Below are 18234 nucleotides of genomic sequence, written 5' to 3'. Positions count from 1 at the left end.
ACTTCTCCATATAATATACCCATATGTGCAGTGAAGCAGTAATAGTTAACATAGTCCAAAGATATCTCGTTGATATGTATGCAAGTTACTTCATGACAGGTACGTAAAACTTTCACCAAACAGGTATTTTGTATACTGATTTTCTATTCACTGATAGCAGTACTGTAACCGAAAGAGTAGTGTTCAAGTGATTTAAAACACGCAAATTATTATCTCCACACTGTAGCAACCGCTCCTCGGCCCTGTGACATATGAACGAAGTAACATTATTTTCTGGGGACATCTGCACAGATCTATGGGCCCGGGCTGCAGTGGCCGCCCCATCACACACTAATGTCCCCTGGTATGTTTATTAAACTATTTGTATCTCAAAGGTTGTGACTAGGAGTGGACGAAAAATGATGCTGAAAAAGAATCAAAAAGGTGCTTTTATAGTCTGTCCGTGGAGTGTAATTCGGTTTGAAAACCACTAGAATTTGCTCTACAGGTTAACTAGAAACAATCATTGTCAAAGCCAAAGTGGCTTGCTTTTTTGTTAGGAAAAGTGTTTTATAGTAGTTTGAGGTCTTTGTGCATTAACCCCCATGTTCAGGGAAAAAATCCATAATGAAGCAACATGTTAGACTACAACACTGTGGGCTCTAGAAGTAGGGTCCTTTTGATGAATAGGCTGCCGTAGTAGAGCTAAGCTGTTCCCAGAAAGAAAAGTGTGATGACAAGAAGTTAGAAGATGACATTTGCCTTGTTAGTAGTGAATGTAAAAGACACACACAGCAAAACATTGCATAGTGGATAATTTTGAAAAAAAGGCCTAGTACGACTGCGGCTTCGTTAAGCAGGCCTATGAGCGCACTTGCCTTTACTCTGTGAACCAAAAAAGCCATACGGATGCTATTCAGCTACCACCGACTCCATCTCTCTACCCTTTGTCATCTTAAGAATTTGTGTGGCCCTGGCCAGGACATTTTTCAACTATTTTTGTGTCACCCTGTAAAATTTAACCTATAGTTTAGTACCATGCTTGCTTCAGTTAGTAGGAAATGGGTAATGAAATTCAAATTTGTTCTGTACAAAGGGCCCCATAATATGTCTTGCCCAGGGCATCCAAAATCCTTAAGATGACATTGGGGTGTAAGAGAAAATGTGCAACAGAGTTTTGCTGATAAACATTTCTGTAACCCCAAATAGCTTGCCTCTATATTCTGGGCAGTTCTGGACAACAAGGTACCAAAACAATTGTCTAGGTTTAGGTTTGATCCTGGCCAGGAGTGAAATTACTAAAAACGCAGGAGTCCAGAGCCTCACAAAATGGACTAGACAAGTGTACATTTTAAAAGCCTATCTATGAAGCAAGGTGTGTCCTCAGAAACACCAGATATTGGATGGGTGGGCTCAGTGCATGAAATGGAAAAATTTAACTGAGAAGTGCCGGTACTCTCCAATTAAAAGTATTATGTTTTTTTGAGAAGTGCATGTACTCTCCCTCTCAAAGTAAAAAAGTGCCGGTACTCAGTAACGGACAGTATGGGCCCATTTAAAGCACTGGGTGGGCTTGTTACTTGAGTCTTATAGAATGAACATAACACTGAAAATAACTGGGCAGGTTTGGAAGATGGCATTGTTAAGTTGTACAACGATATAGTGAATCCAAATGCGTATATGTTAACAGTATGTATCATTACTTTATATAATGTACACACTGTAAACAATAACAATACATTTGTCAAAAACGACTTAGAACCAAACACCTGCTAAAGTGACAACAAAGTAAAGTAAATGAATGCACAGAGGTGATTAGTGAGTAGAACACTGTCTTTATGACAGGCTAAGAAAATACAACCGAAACAATACCGCCATTAATCTGTAATTAAAATGCAATTTTATCAGGAGAGTAAATAGATCAAAGAACACACTGCGTCTAATGTTGCGTCTGCAGTCTACCAAAAAGGCCTACATGATGCTGGGTCACCAAACACTAATGGGAACACAAGTGGAACAATGTGTCAACCTGCGAAATGTCATTGGCTTGATGAGCAACCCATATGAGCAATGGTAAAGCATATCAAATAAATTAAAGACAATCACTGATGTAGACTGGACCAAAAACACACTCTCTCTGTAGTACTTTTTATTGTACTTTTAAAGAATTTATAACATAAAGTGATATTTAGGTAAACCTGCCCATAGCCAGCCACAAAAGGTAGATTTTATGACACAGAAAAAACACCTCTGTTCCGGCCGATGGAACGTCGACATACTGGAAAACATGGCTATCAATAGAGACCTAATCTGATTGGTTGAATGGGTGGCAACTAAGAATAGGCTTTAGCATTAGGACCATTCTGATTGGCTGCTGGACATCAATCAGATTATACTGGAGACCACCTTCTACTTCTTGCTCGCAATCCTGGAAAGCAGCAGAATACCACCTGCTGTTCACTTTTGCTTTTCAGTTTGTGGATTTCCCAAATAAAGGATATTTGCCTTGAGATTTACTTCAAACTACAACAAACTAAGAAACAGTGCGTTTGTCCAGCTCCATTTTTGATAAACCTGTTTCTCCTTGCTGTGTTTTACCAATTTATAATCCTCAGTAGTACACCTAACAGCACAGTACAGATTTATGTATCAATATAAACCTTATATGATTTTGTTCTTACTAACAAATAATATGTGAACTTTCAGTAATTTAAAATTTAAAATTCAAGTAAAACACGCATCCCTGTTTTCTAAATACTCACTTTATTTTAATGATGACAATGAAGTAAATTTGTGGGTATGCCGGGGACTCTGGGAAAGTCCATTTTATCTGTTAACAGCCGTGTCTCTGTTCCAGATGCGAAAGAGAAGGTTGTTGGTAGATACGTTTTAGCTGCATATAGTTTGATGATGCCTAGAGTGCAAAGACAGATAGGATCCTCTCAGAAAGAAGACAACTAAGTCTCATTACCATTGTTTCTTTTTTCTGCAATACAAGGGATCAGCACGTTTTTGATTTTGTGAATATGAATATTATACATATTGGAAGCAAGATAGAATAAAGATTTCCCATGCATGTGTGCAGATATAGCTCTTGAGGCTACTAGACATATTTTTGTGGTTTCCAAGCTTGGGGTAGATGATATCTGAGAATTTACTGTGTTTATTTTTAGTAGACGAATGACAACACCTTCAGCGTTGTTCTTTATGGGATGGGTAAAGTCAGTGTAGGTTAATTAATTAGTCATAGAAATTGTCATTCTGATTCAATCCAGGTAACAGGCACCAATGTTTAATTTGTAGGGGGGAAAAAACATAAGTGAAGGAGTCAAACGTTTCTCTCAGGAGCCCACCGTCAGAGTTGCTGAATGCCAAGGGTTGTTGTATACCAAAAGAGGCCAGCTGGAATGGAAGAAAATATAGGTATTTTTGCAGGCTGCTTACTTTGATGAATGTTTGACTACAGGAACAGCCATCCTCCACCAGACCATGAAGTAAAACCGTAGCACTAAATAGGGACACGAAGCTGTAACATGGAGAGGTAGGAAATTCCTGTCTGTCGTAATTAAAATAACAATAAACACACTAACATATATGAGGGATCCGTTGACAGTCTTGAAGAATGCCCCTGATCAACTTATAGGAACTTTGAGTGTGTAGAAACGTGTCTGCACTTTCCAAGGATGGTGGGACCATGGTACCCCAGACATCCAATAATTTGTTTATGTTTTAATTATACCTAAGGTGCCACCAAATAAAGGATACTCGTATGGAATCCGTTAAGAAATTTTAACCTAGAACCGGATCCCAGTTTTGTCCAGATCACTATTATATCTTAAGAACTCCTCCACCGATCGGGATTGGGCTCACTTGGGTAGAACTTGCATATCAGGGAGAATGAGGTGGTGAATGAAGTATACCACATTACATGCGTAAGACTACCTCATTCAAACCTTTTTGTGACTCACAAGGGGCCTGGGATTTTGGGGACAAGGAGTTTGCAACTGATATCTCCCGTCCTGCAAAGAGACTCACTCCACCTTTTGTGTGTGTTGTCTAGCCTTGATTCCCTTGTTTCTTTCTTTCATTACCCTGCTATTATAGATCTCTTTAACTCCCCAGTGCAGGATAATTACTATAAATACTTTGTCCCTTTTTCACTGTTTGTTACCTCCTTCTTTTTCTCTCTCTTATAACTTTCTTGCTCTTGCTCTGGGTCAAAGTCTGATGATAAAAACATAAACCCCGGACCCCAGCCACCACATCGCACCTACCAGTACAAATTAGCCACTGACAAGTGGGCCTCAGAATTTTATATCAGGGAAGAACCAACCACTGGCAAATTGCATAATCCAGTCATGACGATATTGTATTAACCTCTTATTACTATGTGGAACCTAGTAGCTGCAGAACATTTGTTTCACTGTATATAAAGCTGCCAAATAAACCACAGCAGTGGCATTGATTGGTGAGGCAGGTTAATTTCATCATCAATTCAAAATCCCAGATTTTGCACACTTGTAGAAGGAATGAGAAAAGGACCCATATCAGAATGCCTGGAGATAGAATTGCATGAGATATCCTGCACTCCTATCTCTAATCTTTTGTCTCGTCCGAGATTAAATTGTGAGAGTTGCCAACCATCCAACTGGCTATTTTACTCAGACAGTTCCTGGCAAAGTCTACATGGTAGTACTTAACTCCTTCCAACCTTAGCCAAATCGGAACGTCACCCGTGTATGTATAGAATGCCAAGTGGAATAACTTTATCAAGCGTGCTAGCAGCATGACATAAATGCCATATATTACGTACAAGACTGGGTTTAATGAATATCCTCAAGGAATTCTGCAAGAGAACTCATAGACAGGCCACATAAGTAGAGGCCTAACAAACTTCAATGCTAATCAGTGTTTTTTTAAGAGACGCTGTTAACCTACCAGGGAAATGGGGTGTATATCAATAGTACACAGGAGTTGTGGGGAAGGTTAAATTACCCACTTGGACTAGAGGATTACACATTAATTACACACTTTCATTCATTCTCCTGATATTCATTACTTACCGCTTACGTTTACACCTTACATTTCATCCATTGTGAAAACAGCAGAGAGTCAAATTCAAATTACATTTCTCTTTATTATAATTGTTTCTTGGTTTATAGCAATTCCATGTCCTATATACAAATTGACATTTGGGCACAATTCAATATTTCATGTGTTCACAATTATGCCTTTAAAAGAAGCTCACTGATATGGGACTCTACTTTTCAGATTAGTTTTGCTTTGAAGAAACTGTTGTAAATCACCTTTGGGCACAGTTATCTCCTTTCATGTCAATGCTTTTTAGCTGTAGATTTATTTTGACTGACTTCTTAAGGACAAGACAGGAAGGAGTCCTCTTAAAAGCACACTCACCTTTCTAGAGCAGTAAAAGGTACTACCTGCAATGCTGCATATAAACCACAAGAGTGTAAGAGGCTCACTGAATACTTAGAAGTTCTACCTTGGAACCTTCCATGTCCTATAAAGGCTTTTTAAATCAATGGCTGAAAAGCACTGCAGAGAATGGGAGATCATTTTTCAGTGAAAATTACGTATTGAAATGTCTACTAAATTAGAGTAACTTGAGAAGTAAAGACTCCTATTAATAACTTCCTTAGGATTTTTCTGAACTTATGGTTACCCTAGACTTTTCACAGCTGACGCAGGAATCATAAGAGACAATGAACCAAAAAATAAGATGAACTAGATATCTCTCATGTTTGTGATGAAGAAACCTATCCGCTAAGCCAAGTAACTAGTATCAACAACTTCAAATAACTATGGAAAATTTCCAAGAACTCCAACATTTAATAACCAAGTTTCCACAGCTCATTGATCAGTTAAAAAAGCACCACAAGCTTTACCAATCAACAACTAAGCTCTAACAACTTTGAAAGACAGCAGCCAGACTCTCACAGCTCCAAAACTCAGTAATAAGCTTTCACAATTTCAAAACTCAGTAACCGAAATTCTACAAATCAAAAGCAGAAATAAAGTGCGAACCCCACAATGCCAAAACTCAGTAATCAAACTACCATTTGCCGATATTACACAACTCCAAAAACTAAGAGCCAATAACCACAAATCTAACAAGCATTTGCAATGCAGTAGGCCTTACATTTGCTTGAGTTAGAGTTACTGGTGTAATGAATTCATAACTGGACTTTTCTTGCCATATAAATTGGTCAACCCTGCCTCATAATTTTGTCTTTTCCTGCCACATAATTCCAGTGGCCCTGCATATAACTAAAGCACTTCCATTTACATTCATCCTGTATCTGTAGCCAAAAATGAAAATGTTGCCATTTGGCATCCTAATTGAAATCTGTCATGCTAATTCCAATAGAATATGGCTTTTACCACCCCACCATCAGAGTTGCTTGCAGGCTAACACAATTTCCAAAAAAAAGACACAAGACAGCCTTGGAGGAGTAACAAGAGAAATAAACTATAAGGGTCATTCAAAAATATCAAGAGTGTTCAAACAGTCATAGTGTAATAAGGATCTTAAATTGGCCTGAATCATGGTCATAATTGCAAAAAGGAGAGATTACTAAAACATATACAATTATCATGTAAACCCAATAAAAATGTTATCAAAAATAACCTTTTGGCATTAGACTGTAATCCTCAGAATAGTCCCTAGAGGACACCACAATGAAAATAGCATTTGTAAGAAACATGGTCGTGTAACCATATACTTACAACTCCAAAACTCAGTGATGAATTTCCTAAAATTCCAAAACTCAAGAACTCAACAAAATCCACAGCCCAAGGAACAAATATAACAAAACACCTGAAAGCAGCAAATACTTTCCCTCCAGTTCAACCAACATTAACCATAACCACATAGCTCCTAAATTAAATTTCCCAATGCAATAACACTGGATAATCAGGAAATGAATATCCTCCACTCAAAACACATTAACAAACTCATACAACTTGAAATACAGCAATTAAACTCATACAACTTCAAAGTCCATAGGCCAACTTCCCACAGGTCGCTCCTCTTTGCACTCATGCATCCATTATCCACCCATTTACTCTTTTTGTGCATTCATCCACTTACAGAACCACTATGAAGCACACACAAAAACATAAAAACATATCTATGGCACGCATGTAAAAAGAAATGACTGACCCCTGACCCCTTTACTGAAACACACAATTTCAGGCAGCTGTGCACTTGTGACAAATGGTATCAATCACAGGTCGGGTCAAGAGATCTAATGGCTGGAATAGACTGACCCGCTACCCCATGCTGTATGCTGTCAAGGATGGAAGCAAAAGTGTAAATTACCCCTAGCAAGACAAACTGTAGAAGATGGTGGCCCAAAGCCCTTCTATGTATGCATATGTAAATATATGTATAAATGCATCTGTGTATTTTTAATGATTTTTTTGTACAAGATCCTTGCATACAATTACACCTGTCAAGCCCTTTAAACAGTTTCTAGCAAAGCGTATTACTGTGCAAAACTGCACCAAAACCAACACCAACATACTGGCCTATAAAGGTATTCTATGATACTTCATGTAACAACATACATAACAGGCAGCTTTAATGCAGTGCAATAACAATGCACCAATACATGTTTATTGGCTTTAAACAAACACTTTTCAAAATAAAGACCTACCTCCAGGGTCATAACTTTCATAATAAAAAGATCAGACTTATGGCATCTGAAATATCTTGAACAATAAAACAATCATGCCTATAGTAGTTATAACTGGCTTTTCACTGTAACCAAATCATACTTACTGAATTTAGTATAATTTTACAAGGCAATCATCAGGTATACAAAACATTTAATTACAAGGATGTTCAAAATTATACTGTCAAACAATATACATTCAATCCTAAAAGGGCCTTACAGGGATTAAAACTTGCAAATCTTCCATCCTCAAGATTTGTTCTACCAGGTGACCAGCACCAAAACCCTTGTCTGTACTGTCATTTGTGAGATTCTTTGTAACAAAATACCAGCCGACAGGCGTTAGCACTGTGTAATAACAATCCCTTCTTAAAAACGGACTGCCTTTAACAGGCCTACTGGTTTTCTCCCAACTTTTCATAATAAACAGCTCAAATATTTGGAATCAGATATAACTATGGCCCTTACCATTGTTTGAACATCAAGCTTTATTGTCACACCAACCATTGGTGTGCAGCACTGCTGTACTGGGGCAGAGCTGACAAGGTGGCACTCAAGCATGAGGAGGCTGGAGGATTACGCAGAGTCAATCTCACAAGCGGCTGGAACATGTACATGCAGGAATTGCAAACATACCAAGAGAAAATACTACGCTGAACCTTTCATACATGGCGGCAGGACTCACTTGCAACTAATCCTAAATGTTAGGAGCTCAGGTCCTTTCAATATCTCCCTCTAGGAGCCACATATTACCCTTTGCTCTAGGAATCATTGACGGCAACTACTTATGTCCCGCATGCCACCAAATTTGATTGAAGTAGCCTTTGAATTGTAACCAAATATGTGTCTTGCCAAATGATGCTTGATTCCAGTGTGGCTGACTAATATAACATATTTATTGGCCACTTTATACAAATGTGCTTGACTATTCCCCCTTTAATTTCTTGAAGTTTTACTTCCTTTCCTTCATTCAATTTCCAAGTTCAGCTCTTAATGTTGCTAAATCTTGAACCAGCGACTCCTGCCTCACGCTTAATGCTTATTAATGCATATATCATCCACATGCCAAAATATATTGCCGAATTGCATGTGCAGCTGTATTAAATGATTGCCTGTATGTATGTATCAGAAAATCAATAAACTTGATTAAAAAAATGAAAGCTTGTCACTCTCCTTTCCTGCCCCATAATTGGTGAGTGCATACCAGCTTCATTTCCTTTTCTTTTGTGTGGCGCATATACCAGCTACTGATTGATTTGTGTCCTTAGGCTGTCTATCCACTTCTTGTCCTGTGATTCATGTACTATTTTCTTTATTTGCTTTTAAACCTGTTATCTGGGTTGCTTTTGCCCCTCCCATCCCACTGGTCTGTGTTGCATCTTCCCCTCCGACCTCCAGGCTCCTGTTGCTTCTTTCCCTCCCACCTCTGTGCCCCTGCTGCATTTTCCCTTCCACCTCCATGCTCCTGTTGCCTCTTCCCCATGGCTTCTTCCACGTAGCTTCTTCCCCTTCAAAGCCTGAGCACCTGTTGTCCGTGTTGCTTCATCCCTCCCACACACACACACTCCATTGTCTGTGTTGTCTTACCCTCACCTGCCATACCAAAAAATTAATTTGCTATGACATGGCCTGTGCTGGCCACATCATTACACTTTTTGTTACTGACCTATTCCCTCCCCTGCCTGTTCCCTCCCTCCTGTTGGCCATCTTACCCACCCTCCATAAGAATAAAAAGCACTATGAGGTGGCTAGCACTGGCCGTTCATAGAACTTTATTTCTAACTTTACATTCAGCCATGCTGAATAGCTGCTCTGCTTTAGAAGACGGTAAAAAGACATTTACAAAGCCAATAGCTCTTGCTAAAGCAAGACCTATTGGCTTTGCCAGTGCTTATTGGATAAGGGATTTGTTCAATGTGTCTTGAATTTGCTCACTTTTTTAAACCCAGGATACACATCTGGGTGTCAGTTAGTGTTTTACTAATCACCCGAACATAACAGTGACATTAACTTATGCTTTTCACAATAAATATGCAAGGCCTACTGTCTTTATTGTGACTTTTAAAAATAAACATATCACACCAATAGCTTTGATCACTGGCTTGCCATCATAACCAATCCAGTGCTACTTTATTGAGCACACACTTTTCAATAACTCTACACGCATTTGCAATGCAGTAGGTCTTGCATTTGCTTGAGTTAGAGCTATGTGGCATTCAACCCTGCCTCATAATTTCGTATTTTCCTGTCATATAATTCCAGTGGCCCTGCATATAACTAAATCACATCCATATACTTTCTTCTTGTCCTAACTTAAACCTGCCACGCTAATTCCAATAAAATAGCACTTTCATCATCCCACCGTCGGAGTTGCTGTCTGACACAATTCCCCCCCACAGAGGAGAAATAAACTAGCAGGGTCACCCAAACATATCAAGAGAGTTCAAACAATCATAGTGTAATAAGTATGTTAAGTTGGCCTGAATTATGATCAAAACTGTAATAAGGAAAGAATATTAAAAACTATACAATTATAATTTAAACCAGAATTAGACTTTTGGCTTTAGACTGCAGTGCTCAACATCCCCTAGAGGACACCATAATAAAAATATAATTTGTAAGAAACATGGTCACGTAACCATATTGTTAGCCCCTAGAAGACATAACCCCATGGAAAAAACACAGGATAAAGTGATGCAATGTAACTACATACTTATTCCCTAGAGGGCATTTTTAAGGTTAGCAGGCCTATTGCAATAATATTACAAACAAGGCCTTTATAACAAAACTTCTCCTAGCTATAAAACAAAAGTTCTAGCCATGAGAAAGCTTAAAAAGCGTTGAATGCGGGGGTGTGGCTAGGTGCCGAGCAAGATAGCTGCATAGTTGAGCGGCTCCGTAACAGCACCTCAAAGGCCCACAATCCGTCCTATAAATCCAGACTAGAGACAGGGGAAAGCAATCGGCCGGGAGTCGGGGCCCCCCGAGTTCTAAACGATCGAAAACAGAGGGGGGCAAAGGTCTGGGGTGACGGTGCAGCCAGCAGGCTGGTCAGAGGAGTGGGACAAAATGGCGGGCAGAAAGCTCGAAGGCGCACAGAAGTAGAGTAACTGAAGAGCGTGGCCCCCAATGAGGAGAAGTGCCAGAAGAGAAGAGTAAGCGCTGGTGGGAGCAGGCCAAGGCCCTCAGAACCAGGAAGCGCCGGAAGAGAGTAAGAGGCCCAAGGCGACGCAAGCGACTCTGCCAGGGAGGATCGCGACACCTCCACTGTGCCTGTGAGCCTGTGGTGCACAAAGAGGAGTGCCGCGGTGCAATGAAAGCACCAGGGGGGTAGATCCAACAGGCAGGGAGGAGACGCACCTCTGGGGGCCAGAGATACAACAGCAGCCTGCAGTGGGCGGGAGCAGAGGCACGAACAGCTGTAGGCAGGAGCAGAGAGCAGCCCAGCTCCCAGGGTCAAGCGACTCAGGCAGGAAGACTGGAGCGGTAGCAGGGGCACAGACGGCAGTAGCCAGAGGGGGCAAGCATGATATCCGACACAAGGGAGAACTGAGGGGTAAGTAGCCCAGCAGGAGAGCTTCTGGGAGGAAGCGTAGATGTCCACAATGCTACGAAGGCACGATAACACCCCATGAGGACAGGAGAGGCCCATGGGGATCATGCCTGAAGAACCAGCAGCAGTAGGGGCAGGAGGGCGCCCCTGCTAATGGACTGGGCCAGGAGATGGCTTGAGAGGAGCAAAACAGTTTGAGCGCCCGGGCGGAGACACCTCAAGTGGGACCCAAAGGACATTCACCAGTGAAGCGCCCCACCACAGTGGGCCCAAGGGAGCATCCCTGCAGTGAGATACTGGGAAGGCGTCTGATAAGATGGGGCGCAACTGAGGCCCACGAGCAACGCAGACTAATAACCTGGACAAGTACAGAGTGCAGCTGAAGACAGTCGGGTTGGAGAGGGACGCACCAGACTCCTGGGGGGGGGAGGGTGGGGGGGGCAGGGAATTGAGATCCTTCGCTGCGTGAAATCATAGGGGCCATGCAAGTGCCAAGGAACAATATTGAACCGAAAATCGATGCAGTGACATTAGATGTCAACTTATTGCGTGTAGACCTACGCAAAGTTACAGACAAGGTCACTGCGGCAGAAGGTCAGATTAAAGAGCTCCAGACCGTCAAGAAAAGACTAGAAAAGCAAGTACAAGACTTGACCAAGAAGCAGGCCAAAGTGACAGCAAATCTGGAGGATCAGGAGGATAGGGCCCCCGCAACACTATCAGGATCACGGGAGTTCCAGAAAGGGCAGAAGGGCACTGTACAGAACTGTTTGTAGAAGATCTTATCCTGAACAAATTGAGTCCCATATGTTTGTCTAACTATTTTACCATCGAAAGAGCGCATAGGGGGCTGACACGTCCACCCCCGGCAGGTTCCCCCTGAACAATAATTGCTAGAGTATTTAACTTCAGGGACTGAGACGCAATTCTCCAGACAGCCAGATGGAAAGGGGTTCTGAAATGGGAAAACGCACTGATCCATTTCTTTCCGGACTTCACCCTTCAGGTTCAGAGGCAGAGATGCCATTTTGAGGTGAAATGGGCCCTTTGGGCGAAGGACATAGAATATATGATGATATTCCCGGCCAAACTAAAGATAGTGCAAGATAGCAGGTCCTGGCTCTTCCAGTCCCCGGAGGAAACATGGGACTCGTTGGAGGGCTGGCAGAAGACAGAACGGAGAGGGTCTGGGGATCGGGAGCAACAAGAGAGATTGAGAGAGAAGGGGGCCCCAAGACAGGCCCCAACGAGTCCCGCCTGGACAAATACAGACCAACAAAGCAGCCCGAAAGAGAGTGAAAGACACATGGGCCGATCCACGGCCGGCCCAGAGGGAGAATCGGACCTGGAAGGACTGGATTCGAGCCAAGCAACAGGAGGAGAGCTTAACTGGGACTGAGACAGGAGTAGGGGCAACTGCCCGGGAGCTCAGGGCAAAAATAAAGATGAACCCTGCTGCCAACATGGTCAGACGGGAATGAACTAGCAGGGTCAGAGGAGAGCCGGGGATGAATGGCGAACCATCAGCTATGGTTTGCCTACCACACCCATGAATTTGTTTGAAAGTTTCGGGCGACAGGCACTCTGCCAGGTTGTGAAGCCGGGTTTTTGGGGTCCCGTGGGGCGGGGTAGGAGTGAGGGAGGGGGGTTGGTTGGGGGGAGCAATGTTCAAATGGGGCACTTGCTGAGTTCAATTGTTTGAAGCGTGCATACAAAAGTAAGGATTGGTGAGGTGGGGCTTCTAAATGGAATCCAGCCACATACTCTGGGGTCCAACAGCTGGGGAGAACGTGGTACAGAGCCCAACCCAAATACTTACAATGGCTATCAGTTCACATAAGGGACTATCTTGTCCTGGAACGTGAATTGGCTGGGGAGCAAAATTAAGTGGACAATAGTCCTGCAGTACCTCAGGTGAATGGCACCAGATGGCATCCTCCTGCAGGAAACCGACCTTAGAGGGAACAATTACAAGGCCCTAAACAGATGTGGACACATTTTGGTGGCACACGTGGGATACTCCTCAGATGCCGGGGGTGGGCATTCTTCTTGGGAGGGCACTACCATTCACACTAGCACGCTCATAGACGGATCCTATGGGCCGATTTGCGGCAATCAAGGGACAGTTTGAAGGGCTCACATTAAATATATGCTCAGTTAATATCCCACCACATCTGCACGGGGTGACACTGCTGGAAGTCAGGACCTTGATGCTAGAGTTGCCAAATGGGATCCTCATCATGGGGGGAGACATGAACGTGGTGTCAGGCACAAAGATGGACAGACGGACTAGCACCCCAACTCCTGGCGAGGGAAGACCACTGAGATTGTTTGTAGAGGCGTTAGGACTGGTAGATATCTGGAGGGCACATCACCCGCACAAAAGGGCATTTACATATTACTCCACCCCACAAGGCAGATTTTCCTGGATAGACCACATATACACACACAGTTTAAACAGAGGTCACTGTGGAGAGGCCCGACATGGGGCGAGAGGATTGAGACTATGCAATCATACCCAGAATAGATACATGGTATTTGAAAGACCCGGTCCGTGGAGAAAAATTACAGGAAGGGACGGACCTCTACTTCAAAGAAAACATAGGGTCTATGTCCTCTAGCTGTGTATTATGAGAGGACTTTCAGGAAGTCCTCCGCGGACAGGCTCGGGTGCTTAAAGGGGGTAAGAAAAAGGAGTAAAACCTACAAATAGAGGTGCTTGAGAAGGAAGTAGGAGCGTTAGAGGCTCAGCTGCATGGGAATGGGAATGGGTCAGAGGAGCTCCGCTGGCAATTACTAGTGAAGCAAGCAGAGCTACACAATCTGGCTGAGGACAAGGCCAAAAAATATGCCCAGGCGACACAGAGAAGGCTATACGATATCGGAAATAAAGCAAGCAAACTGCTAGTGTGGTTAAACAAAAGAGACCAAAAACAAAAGGGAGTATGTGAGATAGTGGACGAGCCGGAAATGTCAAGACAGTCGAGCCCAGAAATGGAGGAGGCCTTGCCTCCAACTATGAGAGGCTATACACTACTAAGACCTTTATGACAGATGTACTACTATATGCATGGATCCAGTTCTCTCCATAGAGAGGCTACTACAAATCTTCAGCATCTTCGGAGAACACTCCAGGTATAATATTAACTGGGACAAGTCCCCATAGGTGGAAAGATTAGAGAGAGATGTAGAACACTGGCTACAACTACCGTTGACATTAATGGGCAGGGCAACTCTATACTCACTCACTCTCCTTGCAGAGGTAATTTCAACCAGGAAAACCGTTTTAAGAACCAATAATCTTATGGGGCAAGAATGCATAGGCTCAAAAGGGGACCCCATTAGGAAAGTTAAAACCAAGGTCAAATCCCATTGAGGCATAACAAAAGGAGATGGAGGGAATTTATTGATAAGGCCCTTCAAGAATCTAAGCACTATTGGAGATTTAAACAAAGAAGGCTGGTCTGGAAGACAAATAAAGGCTGACAAGGCAGACAAGTAACCCTTAACAGTAGCTACTGCACAACTCCTCTGTGCTAAAGACAAAGCAAAAGATAAGACATCTGACAAACGAGCACGTAAGGGATCAATCTGCCTCTCTCCACACCAAACCACAAATTTAGACCACCTATTAGTTTTGCCGGTCACAAACGGTTCAATGGGCCATTTCAACCGGTATAAGGCTTCTGGCAATGTACCATCCCTATTTTGCAAGTCGGTAACTTCTTACTGAGTCGCAAAATAAGGATTGCGAGTCACCATTAGGAAGGGGCATGCCAAGGGTGCCCCTTTCTAATAGCGAGTCTCAGTGCCATGTATGAATGTTTTGCGACTGTGAATGCGGTCGCAAAACATTCTCAGTTACCTCCAACTTCAAGATGGTGCTAACCCATTCGCAAACTGGAAGGTATCCCAGGGGACAACTTCCCCTTTGAGAATGGTAGTGAAAACGTTTTTAAGAGCAAATGGTAGTGAAAATGTTTCCTAAGAGCAGCCAGTGGTCCCACAGACCACTGTCTACTCTTTAAAAACTAAAAGAAAACTTTTAATTTTTCTTTTTTAAATGCATCCCGTTTTCCTTCAAGGAAAACGAGCTGCATTTAAAAAACAAAAGATTGCTTCATTTCAAAGCAATCACAGACATGGTGGTCTGCTGCCCCAAGCAAGCCACCGGGGTTGCAAATTGAATTGTTACATGTGTCTGAGACACATTTGTACATTTCTATTTGGGAGTCTCTAACTGTGTTTTGCAAAAAGTCGATGTAACTATATAGTTAGCATCTAGACAGCATAACCACACAAAAAGAAAATGTAATTAAATAATGCAGAGTGACCATATATATCACCTCTTGCAGACATAGCGCATCACATATTTTCAAGGATAACAGGCCCATAGAAATGATATTACAAAGCCTTTAAAACACAATCTATTCCCAGCAAGAAAGCAATACTTCCAGCAATAAGAATGCTTAAAACACACAAGGATTGGTGGGAGGGGTTATTATTTTGGGGTCCCCGGTAACCTAGTGTGGGGACCTAAAGATGATCTGGACAGAAAAAGGGCATTGTGCTGAACGTTTTGGTGGTGATCCCATTTTCCTAGCACCACCACAGGCTGAGTTATGGGCAGAAATGTTGTGGAAAAGAATGCTTGCAAAGCATTATGGGTCGAGTTTTCCCGAGTGCAGTGAATATTGTAGTATCGGCTCTCCCACAGTGGGAGAGCCTCTTTCGCCTTGAGGATTTGTATTTTATGTCTAGCATTTACCAATTCAAGTGTTTTAAGGGGAGAGCCAAAAGAAATGACTCTGATCAGATAACTGTGAACAGTATGACCAGAGCTTCAATACCGGCTGATCGAGTTCACGCTCTTGTGCCTGTTCGCGCTGTGAGCGTCATGGCCACCAAGCAGCACGAAAGGGCAAGGCAAAAAATATATAGTTTGCCCACACTGAAGTATATCGGCAATCGGGCAATAATCCATGTAACAGGGCAGGCGTGACAAAAACAGCCACAGGACGGGACAAACGTAAAGCAATTACCAATGACATCAAGTGATTTTTGAAAGGCAAGCCCATGAACGAGTGAAAGTGATGGGCGTGAGGTGGCTTGGTTAATAGCTCACAATACATACAAGAGGACAAAGCGCTTGCACGCTCGACCCAAAAAGTGCAATAAAAGCACTCCTTTTCAGTGGAAGCACATAACCTGTGCTCAATCAAATGCTGTACTTGAGAGGGTCAACATGTAAGTGGAGCACAAGATCCTCCCTCAGTAGTACTTACAAAAGCTCTCTTGATCACATAAAGTCTATAGTCAGCTGCATTGTCAAGCCAGACCTGAAAAGGACATTGTCAGGACCAGGGCAGAACTGGCCCTTCTCAGGAGAGCTCTATACCTTTAATACAACATAAGCTCTTCCAGCATTTATTGGGGCAGTACTTGCACTTCTTAGTGAGCTTTTTATGCTTCCTATGCGACCCTGCCAATATTTCTCAGAAATGCTGTGTGGATTTAAAAACTTCAATAGAACATTTCTCAGCACAGTCCCTGTACTTTGGATTGGTCCCCGGGCAAACTTCTCAGCACGACTTGTAAACGGTGCAGAATCAGCACTTCGGAGCAAGACTGTAATATTAACTGGACTCCCCTTCGGAAGCAGCACAGCAGGTGCAGTGGCACCAGGGCCCTAGAATGCGAGGAGCCTACTGCATCCCAACTATAGTCGTTTTTAATTACCAAATCAAGAGCTGAGGGCTTTTCCCTTGCTTGTATTAGGGCCAATGTCAACATTGGTACGAAACCAATCCCGTCACTTTTCAGAAGGGGTGTCGTGCTTGTGGACTGCGACAACAGAAGTCTTTGGCACTACTCTACTTGTTAACGAGTGTTTCCTAATACGGGGTGTAGCACGGATAAAAGGGACAGTGTTAGAACGCAAAGCGTCACCCGTCTATTTTAATTCCAGGCAACGCATTTGTGTATTTTTCCTGCAGTGTGTGTGGTAACTGGCGCTCAGTGTAGAACTAATGGTAACTGTGGAAAATGAAATATATCTGTGCTGGATCGTTTGTGTTGTGTTACGCGTGGTTTATAGCGCGCGGCTGAGAACTGAGACGCCGCTGGGCGCTGTCGAGGGAGACGCGGGTCCGTTTCCGGGACAGTGGTGATGCGGGCGCAGAAGGGGGTGTACGCAGTTCCCCCGTGCCGCAGCGTGAGCTCGTTACGCTGCACCCATGGCAACCCGTGGGACAACAACACGCGCTGCCCTCCTGCTGGGCCACGTACGCTGTCCCGCAACCCGCAGGACTGCGAGAAGTCCAGGAAGCACCTTCCGCGCTTCTCTGGGCTCGAAGGGGCCCCCCTGTTTTGCAGTAACGATTGTGGCTGTGGCACGTAATTAAGAGTATAATTAAAAAAGAAGGAAGTGAGGGCAGGCACGCAAACATATGTATGTGCCCAAAAAAAGAAAAAAAACACACACACAAAAAAAAAGCACCTGGAGATGTATCCAAGCGTCTCTTTTTTCCTTTCCTCCCCACACACTTATCAAAAACGCAGCCGCCAGCGCTTCGAGGCCATACTAATAATGGCCAACTGTGCGCTCCACATACGTCAGAAACATAACATAAGAGTCTAAGCTGCGCGGCTCGTGGTCTACAGCTATTGTTAAATTGTGGGTTTTTTCCCCGCAGAAATATGTTTAATTAATGTTGTTGTCGAAGTGGCCTACACTTCTATTCTGAAAATGTTTATTTTTTTTCTGTTTTAAGGGCGTTTTATGTGGCTGTCTCTCGATAGCTCAAACGAAATCCGGACACATAAATTCCTGATTGACTCCGAAGCCATTTCAGTTGCAATGGGGCAATAACATACCGATCTCTATGAGTACGAGTGCCTAAATTACACCGAAAATATACCGATTTTCGTTTGATTTTGCCACCCCTGGAGCCTCAGACACAAGGAACCCCATTAGAAAAAATAAGCTTCTCGTGGGTATATTAA

General features: G+C 43.0%; 1 protein-coding gene across 2 annotated transcripts in view; it reads right to left on the bottom strand.

Annotated features, from left to right (window-relative positions):
* TP73 (tumor protein p73) overlaps window positions 1-18234 on the bottom strand; it is a 376712-nt gene that overhangs the window by 322601 nt on the left and 35877 nt on the right. The gene's annotated exons all lie outside the window — the stretch shown is intronic.

Source organism: Pleurodeles waltl, chromosome 6, assembly GCF_031143425.1.
Source record: "Pleurodeles waltl isolate 20211129_DDA chromosome 6, aPleWal1.hap1.20221129, whole genome shotgun sequence".
In the NCBI taxonomy this organism is placed as follows: Eukaryota; Metazoa; Chordata; class Amphibia; order Caudata; family Salamandridae; genus Pleurodeles; species Pleurodeles waltl.
Note: the sequence above shows the minus strand (reverse complement) of the source record. Positions and strands in the feature narration are given on the sequence as shown.